The sequence below is a fragment of the Triturus cristatus genome, chromosome 4_1 (assembly GCF_964204655.1).
Source record: "Triturus cristatus chromosome 4_1, aTriCri1.1, whole genome shotgun sequence".
Taxonomy (NCBI): Eukaryota; Metazoa; Chordata; class Amphibia; order Caudata; family Salamandridae; genus Triturus; species Triturus cristatus.
Window position 1 is genome coordinate 249,541,159 of NC_140585.1, and position 8,335 is coordinate 249,549,493.

The window sequence follows — 8,335 nt, forward strand, 5'->3', positions numbered from 1 at the left end:
AAAGGGTCCCCTATGCAGTGGAACGGCTGAGGACATGGTGAAAGACTGCGCTCAATGCCTAGGTGAAGTATTATTTTGCAACCCTCAAACCACGGAGGCCAAATGTGATGCTTTTTCTGAGTTAGTGGCACCCAAGCTGCTGCTCAGTGCTTTCCTGCACTAATACCGGTACTGCCTATTTATATTTCAAATCAGCTATGCCAGTGGGGTAAAGGTTTTGGACCGCACCTTAGCGCTGAACTATATTTCTCCTCAAATCACTGATTGATTTTGTGTTGTCGTGGTACTAATGGTAGTAATTTCCAAAATCATTTAGGAGCTCACTGTGGATCTACATGTAAAGATTAAAACGCAGGAGGCGGGACAGAGTCCTGTGAAACAAAGTGTCTCATGGCAATGGAAGGCACACAGTGGTTGCCCATATGAAGTTCCATTTGTTGGATACAACGATAAGAAGAGAGCTGTTTCAGCACACAGTCCTCTATGCTAACACATTTTTGCAGAGTATCTAAGAGTATGTTGTATTCAATGATTTCTAATGCTGCAGAGAGGTGTAGTACAATGAAGAGACAAGACTCACCTCTGTCCAAAATCATGGACTACCGAAGAGTAGTTTATGAACAAAGGCCTGCCCTAAACCATTAGGTCATTCTCCGAGATATGTTTTTTACTGTTGTTCTGCTACACAGCTCTCTAATAATTTGTCCAAGAAGAGGCTGGTGACGACCTGCAGAAATTAGTATCTGCTGTCCCACTCACGTTTTAATGAGATCATTACATTATTGTTTTTACAGTCTAGATTTATGCTCTGCTCAAGGAAAGTATTAATGATGTTGAGCCGTAATTCACTGACCCTAGGTTTGTGATTTTTTGCAGGGACTTGGTCATCTAACTAACAAGCAATTGCAATGCAATAGGTCTCGCTTTTACGCAAGTTTGAGCAATTGGCATTGTAAATGACAATGCCTTTTATTTATGTTTCGGGTTTTAAGACATAAATAAAAGGCATCGTCATTTACAATACTAATAGCTTAAACTCTTGCAAATGTGAGACCTACTGCATTGAAATAAAGGGCCTTCGACCGTTTGTTAGATTATAAATATCAGAGGAAGAGACCAGCCTGCGACGTCTTCAAAGTAGTGATAAATAGTGCAGTGAAGAAGATGTGTAAGTGTTGTAAATTACACAGACACAAAGTGTGAAGTGAAAGTTACATATGATCAGAGCTATAAACACTAACAAAGCGCTCCAACACCTTTCGCTCTGTAAATACACTGTTGCAGCTTGGGAGGAAGAGCGGGGGGCTAGTTCCTGCCCTCTCTGTGATTTGAGTGTGCAGTGTGGCATTGCATAATGTCATTGCTATCTTTGGCCTAATAAAAAACACTCCAGTTGTAGTAGGGCCATGGCTTCACCTTCTGGTGCAGGGCGGGCTGTGCTTTATAGCAGGCATGGAGGGAGGAAGGGATGGTCTCGGCTGCAGCTCTGGCCTCGTACAGTGCCCCTGCTATTACTAGTGAGCGAGAAGCACGGTGGTGTTGATATTGGTGGTAGTAGTGGTATTGGTGGAGGCAGTATTGGTGGTGGCGTTACTGGTATTGGTGATGGTGGTGTGGTGGTACTGGTATTGGTGGTGGTGGCGGTGGGGTACTGGTGGTGGTATTGGTGGTATTTGTGGTGGTGGTATTGGTGGTGGGGTACTGGTGGTGGTATTGTGGTGGTGGTATTGGTGGTGCTGTGGTATTGGTGGTGGGGGTGTGGTATTGGTGGGGGTATTTTATGGTGGTGTGCTATTGGTGGGGTGGAGGTATTGGTGGTGGTGGTAGTGGTATTAGTGTTGGTGGTGTTGGTGGTGGTACTTGTGGTGGTATTAGTGGTGGTGGCGATATTGGTAGTGGTGGTAGTGGTGTTGGTGGTAGTATTGGTATTGGCAGTGGTAATGGTATTGGTGGTGGTGGTATTGCTGGTGGTGGTAGCATTGGTGGTGGTGGTATTGGCGGTGGTGGTGGTATTATTGGAGGTATTGGTGGTGGAGGAATTGGTGGTATTGGCTGTGGTATTGGTGGTGTGGGTATTGGTGGTGGCGGTATTGCTGGTAGCGGTATTGGTGGTAGTATTGGTATGGGTGGTGGTGGTTTTGGATTGGTGGTGGTGGTATTGCTGGTGGTGTTGGTGGTATTGCTATTGGTGGTGGTAGTGTGGTATTGGTGGTGGTGGTGTTGGTATTGCAGGTATTGGAATAGGCGGTGGTGGTGGTGGTGGTGTTGGTATTGGAGGTATTGGCGGTGGTGGTATTGGCGGTGGTGGTATTGGTGGAATTAGCGGTGTGGGTATTGGTATTGCTAGAGGTGGTATTGCTGGTAGTGGTGTTGGTGGTAGTATTGGTGGTGGTGGTTTTGGATTGGTGGTGGTGGTATTGCTGGTGGTGGTGGTGGTATTGGTGGTGTTGGTATTGCTGGTGGTATTGTAGGTATTGGTGGTGGTGGTATTGGTGGTGTGGGTATGGGTATAGGTGGTATTTGTGGTGGTGGTGGTATTGGTGGTGTCGATGGTGGTGGTATTGGTGGTGGTATTGGCGGTGGTGGTGGTATTGGCGGTGGTGGTGGTGGTATTGATGCTGGTGGTTTTGGTGGTGGTGTTAAACAGGCTTTTGAAAACAACCTGTCAGGTGGCTTTAGTACAGATTACATGTAACACAGATGTGCTGTTGTCAGCTTCAGCCCATTATCACACGATTATGTGCTACCTGGAATTCACAGGATTTCATGTGCTAATCATTTCTGAATCCATTTTGATGGGTTGAAACAGACAGAAGATAATGCAGGGTTAAAGTGATTGAAAGCGGGCGCCCGTGTTACATGGGCGGCCATGCTGCTTAAAAAAAACACAAGCCGTTTCAGCTGAAGCAGCACATGTCTGGCCTGTAGTAAGAGAAAATGGTTGCAATTCAAATGATGTACTGAATCTGATTGGACACTGGTAATTAAGAAACATGAATTGAAAAAAATAAAAAAATAAAAACTTGACTATATTGAGAAACTTCCACCAAACACCCTGGTTCCATCTAGGAAAAATGTGACTCATGTGCATAGCTCATCCACTGTGACCTAGTGAAATTAGTAGCACGTATTGACGCCCCACCATTTCACCAACTACCACTGTTAATGGTTGCCCTTTCTATCAACTTTCCGTCTTCTCGTTTTGAAAATTCTGAAGCTGTGACTGACCAATGTCCTGAATTGGGGAACACTTCTCCACCAGTTTACGTATAAATTATAATCTAAAAAGCAATATTAAGAAACATTTATAGAATATATTCTCACAAACATCCACGAGTCCACTAACCCTACTACCTCACACAAAGCATTTGGAGCAATTAAACATGACTTGTTAGACTTCACCAGCTGTCACTGTTCACAGCTGCCGTTTATGACATATGTTTTGAGAGTTCAGTAGCTACAACTGACCAAGGTGCCCACTGAGAAAAAATTTGTTCCGGACACAAAACCCTGCCCTGCCATTGGTTTCAGCAATGGTTTTTAGAAGTGTGGCTAGTGCACAGGTGGTCCTTTGTATGGCCTTCAATATGCATGTGCTGTGAATTACTAGTGCACATAATGGCATCAATGGGATTCACTATGTGAACAGTAGGACTGGGGGCGCAAATGGGAAAAGCTCTATAGGAGTTGAATATGTGATTGTGTGCGACACACATGTGAATAAAGGTAGGGTGCTATGACTCGGTGTAGCACAGAGATTTCTCTACATGGTAGCTGACGGTGACTAGTACACATGGGATAAATGGGGCGTTAGGATTTGAAGTTACTGCATTGTGACTGGAGGGTGCACATTGGGTCTCACTGTTCTATCTGTGACTAGATAGCACACATAGTGTGCATGAGTGATGTGAAAGAGTGAAGCACGTGGTGGCTCATTCAATAGGTACTATAATGGTATGTTATGGTACGCTTTAGAACATTTTGAATGATGTAACTGGGTAATCAATGTGTGGGTCTTTTTATGCTTGGGACGGTGTGCCTAGATAGCATTGTAAGTGTGCTCAGAGGGGTTCTATTTATAGGTATTAACTGGATGATGCAGAAAGCCGTTCTTTTGAGTGGCTGCTGTAACATGAGTATTTCAATGTGGATGACTGCTGACTGGGTGGCCTACATGGGAGTTTAATTTTAGGAGCTGGCATTGGGTGGTGCACAAGAGCAGTGAATTTTGAAATTGATGCACGTGGGTTAAAACATTGGTCACAATTGGGATTCAGTGTGGGTGCTCTGACTGGTGTTGTATGTGTGTTTGATTAGACTGGGGGTGGAACATGAGTATCTAAGTGACGATGCTGTGCCTGGGTGAGCACATTGCTTACTATTTCTGGTTTCTAAGCACCGTTGAAAATAATAGACCTCAGCACTTTGACAGGAAATATGAGGTTACATCTAGTAAAGTTTTGAGCTCTCCTAAAGTTAAACTGATCTCCAGCAGATCTCACGTGAAATTGAAATGTACTCCCTGAATGTTGACTGAAACATTAGAAGGCCTATACATTAAATACATTGGCAGATTACACCAATATGACAGCCCTGGCATCTGACTGAATAAGCAGACTTTCTGAGGGTGGGTCTCCCACTACACTTGCTCACAAGTTTGGGGGTAATTTACACAAGAGTTGGTCACTTGCAGTGTTTTTGGCAAGTGCGGTTTGCTCTAAAAGTCTATGGGGCAGATTTATGTTGCACTTGCGCCACTTTTGCGCCGCCGTTGCGTCACTTTTGTGACGCAGCAGCGGCGCATATCCTGCGCCATGGTGCGGGGTATTTACAACGTGACGCATCTGGGAGATGCGTCACGTTGTAAAGCCCTCAGGAATTTAATATGTCAAAGCAGGGAAGAGCGGTTACAAGTCACCGTCCTAGCTAGTCTGTCCCAATGGCATTCATATAAACTTGACTTTTGTTTCATAACAGAAATCAATTCCGAAGTAGCACATTAAGAAGGGTATTTTGGGTACAGACTAAATACAAAAGGGGCGTCGACGTTTCGATCCGACTTTCGACCATAAGGGAAATTAGACAGCCTCGGTCTTGCGGATCTTCATCAGGACTTGGCCTGGGCAACCTATCAATTATGGGTGAGTAGCGAAATCCACGGTGCATACATGGAGTCCAATAGAATGAGTTCTATAATCCAAACTTGACAGTGAATGTCCAAAAGTTAACCACCAGAGGCTTCAAGGGACGATTACAGCCAATGTTCCAATTCAAGAATAAGCGGACAACTGGGGTTCCTTAGATTAATTTGTTTGAGCGCGCCTAGCCAGTACGCGGTCGTCACCATGGAATCAATGCCTGATTCCATGGTGACGACCGCGTACTGGCTAGGCGCGCTCAAACAAATTAATCTAAGGAACCCCAGTTGTCCGCTTATTCTTGAATTGGAACATTGGCTGTAATCGTCCCTTGAAGCCTCTGGTGGTTAACTTTTGGACATTCACTGTCAAGTTTGGATTATAGAACTCATTCTATTGGACTCCATGTATGCACCGTGGATTTCGCTACTCACCCATAATTGATAGGTTGCCCAGGCCAAGTCCTGATGAAGATCCGCAAGACCGAGGCTGTCTAATTTCCCTTATGGTCGAAAGTCGGATCGAAACGTCGACGCCCCTTTTGTATTTAGTCTGTACCCAAAATACCCTTCTTAATGTGCTACTTCGGAATTGATTTCTGTTATGAAACAAAAGTCAAGTTTATATGAATGCCATTGGGACAGACTAGCTAGGACGGTGACTTGTAACCGCTCTTCCCTGCTTTGACATATTAAATTCCTGATAATGTGTTGAAGTATCCTTCTTCTTTATCTCCTTAAACTTGAGCACCCTCTCTTTTTCACTGCACACCTTCCTCTGGTGCAACCTCCTTTGATTGATTCATGTGATTAAAATAATATATATGGTTGTTATCCAAAATATTATTGAATAAATATATGATGAATTCTTTTCAAGGTCGTTTTCTGCTTTTTTATGTTGTTTACCTCATTTAATGATATGGTTAACTGAATCATACAAGAAACAAAGTATTTTGATTAATTCATTCTAAGTATAGGTCTAGGACCGCTGTTTTTTGTAACGTACATTACCCAGGTCCTTGACCAGATTGGGTTACCCCGTCTTCTGTAATCTGCGCCACATGTAGGCGTTCCAGGGCAGGTGTGGGCGTTCCGATGCAGGAACGCCTCCTAAAAGTGGCTGAGTGAAATCTACAAGATTTCACTCAGTCACTTTTAGGCCCATGCTGCGTCAAAACCCTGCGCCTGCTTGAAGCAGGCGTAAGGATTGACGCAGCATTGTAAAGATAGGGCCCCCAGATCATTGCTGGAGCTGCGTCGCGCTTGCGACGCAACTCCAGCAATGCGCCACTTTTCGGCACAGATGCGTCACGCATCTGTGCCGTTTTTGCCCCATGGTGCGCCGCATTATAAATGCGGCGCATCCATGGTGGCGCAGCTGTGGCGCATAATAACTGGCGCATCTCTGCTGATATGCAGGGATGCGCCAGTCGTCATAAATCTGCCCCTCAATGCTTCCATGCTAATGTCTCAAACAATACCATACCCGTCAACCCACGCGCATTTGGCTAGTATCACCTGTTTGTTATTCATGCACCTGGCAAAATGACTAGATAGATTCAATGGAATTACCTGCTTTTGCAACCTACATCACCCTCCAAAAAAAGTGTCTATTCCCTATTGACCTTAATGGGATCGCCCTCTGAAGCGTTTGACTTCACCTAGCAACCCGGTTTCACCTGAGGAAAATACGGTAAATTTACATTTATAGGGCTGTAGAAGAACACTACGGGTTTATTTACAGGTTGGTGGAAAGAGTAGCTTAGTGGCTTAAAGGGTGGTCATGTGTGGTATATTATTCCTAGTGTGCCTCTGCTGGCTTTATCAATACACTTCACGCCAACTGTCAGATGAGGCTGTGCAGCACTTTTCATCCCGCCTGGGTCTGTCTCGTATACTTTTGATTCAGGCTGATCTGGTGAGCGGGTTCACGTGCCCCACAGCCCCGTTGATTTAGGACGTGGGCAAATATTTTATCATGTGAGAGGTAACAACTGCTTCGGCGCGGGTAGGTTGATCAAATCTACATGACCAATACTGTTAATACAAGTCAAATGGGGTATGAAGTAAGAGATTACAAATCCATCATATATCATGCCTTATTACAGTTTTCCCAGCACACACTGTCAGTAAACCGAATGCTTAATAGTCAAATGGAAGTTGCCGAACAGGACGAGAATCGTGTTAATACCTGAATTAGGCTACACCCCAGCGGGCGACTAGCGGGATACCATTAATGGATGGAGTCGATGGGGGGGGGGGGGGGGGGGGGTCTTATCTGCAAGTACCGGGAGGTGCACTACTGCATTCATATTAGTGTATAAATAAGGCCAACAGGACTAAATGCCGGGTCTGGCATGCAGTCCACTATTTTCTCAACCCCCGAGGGAAAGCTTCAGTGTTAAAAATGACCAATTTTTAGACTTTTTCTCTGCCTTTAGAGCGACTGCCGGCAAACGCAAGCTTCGTGTGGTTATGTCTGAAAGGTACTTGACGTTGGCCTTGCAAGGTGTTTGCGAAAGCGGTATGTTCAGGCACCCGAAAGGTCCTCGTGTAAAAATCCGCAAAGAAAGCGCAGATTGGAACATTCCCTAGAGCGGCGGCTCGCGCTTCCCGTCACGCGCCTCTTTTATTTACCTACCAGCAGCTGGTCGGGGACTTGGCGTAATAATAGTTTCTTCTGTTGAGCCGTTCGCACTGTAGAAGGTGTTTCGATGGCACGGCCCCAGCGATACCTTGGCCAATCGCAACGCTGTTCGTTTTCTCCGGTAAACTATTGGTGACCTCTGTGTTGAAGAGTAAACGACCACCCAATGAGAGAAGGCCGATTGTACATGCGCGTTCTAGAAAGGGTTACAGCGTGGCGCGAGATGTATGACATCGACCTGTAGAATGAGGGGCATGGGTGACAAGGAGGTCAGAGGTGGGTGGAGGGGAGGGGGGAAGCGTGTTTGGAGGAAGACTGAAAGTTCAGAAGCGAATGTGTTTGCACGTGTGCGACTTTGATACCAACGACTATCTTGGACAAATGCCTTTGAACTCGCCTTCCGTAGTAAAAAAAAATCGTAAAAGTACCAGTTCTATGATGCAGTCACCAACAGCCGCTATAACAAAACAATGTCCCCGGTATAACTAATGAATTTTGAGTTACCTTTGTGTCATAACGTTGATTCTCAGACACCTATTCTTGGCCCACAA

At 45.2% G+C, this 8,335-nt stretch overlaps 1 protein-coding gene across 3 annotated transcripts in view; it reads right to left on the reverse strand.

Annotated features, from left to right (window-relative positions):
• Positions 1-7,893, reverse strand: part of STRA8 (stimulated by retinoic acid 8) — a 181,367-nt gene extending 173,474 nt beyond the window's left edge. For all 3 annotated transcript variants that reach the window (XM_085650526.1, XM_085650525.1, XM_085650524.1), the window contains exon 1: positions 7,779-7,893. The gene's annotated coding sequence lies outside the window, so the exon portion shown is untranslated. The remainder of the gene's footprint in view (positions 1-7,778) is intronic.
• Positions 7,894-8,335: the final 442 nt, after the last annotated feature.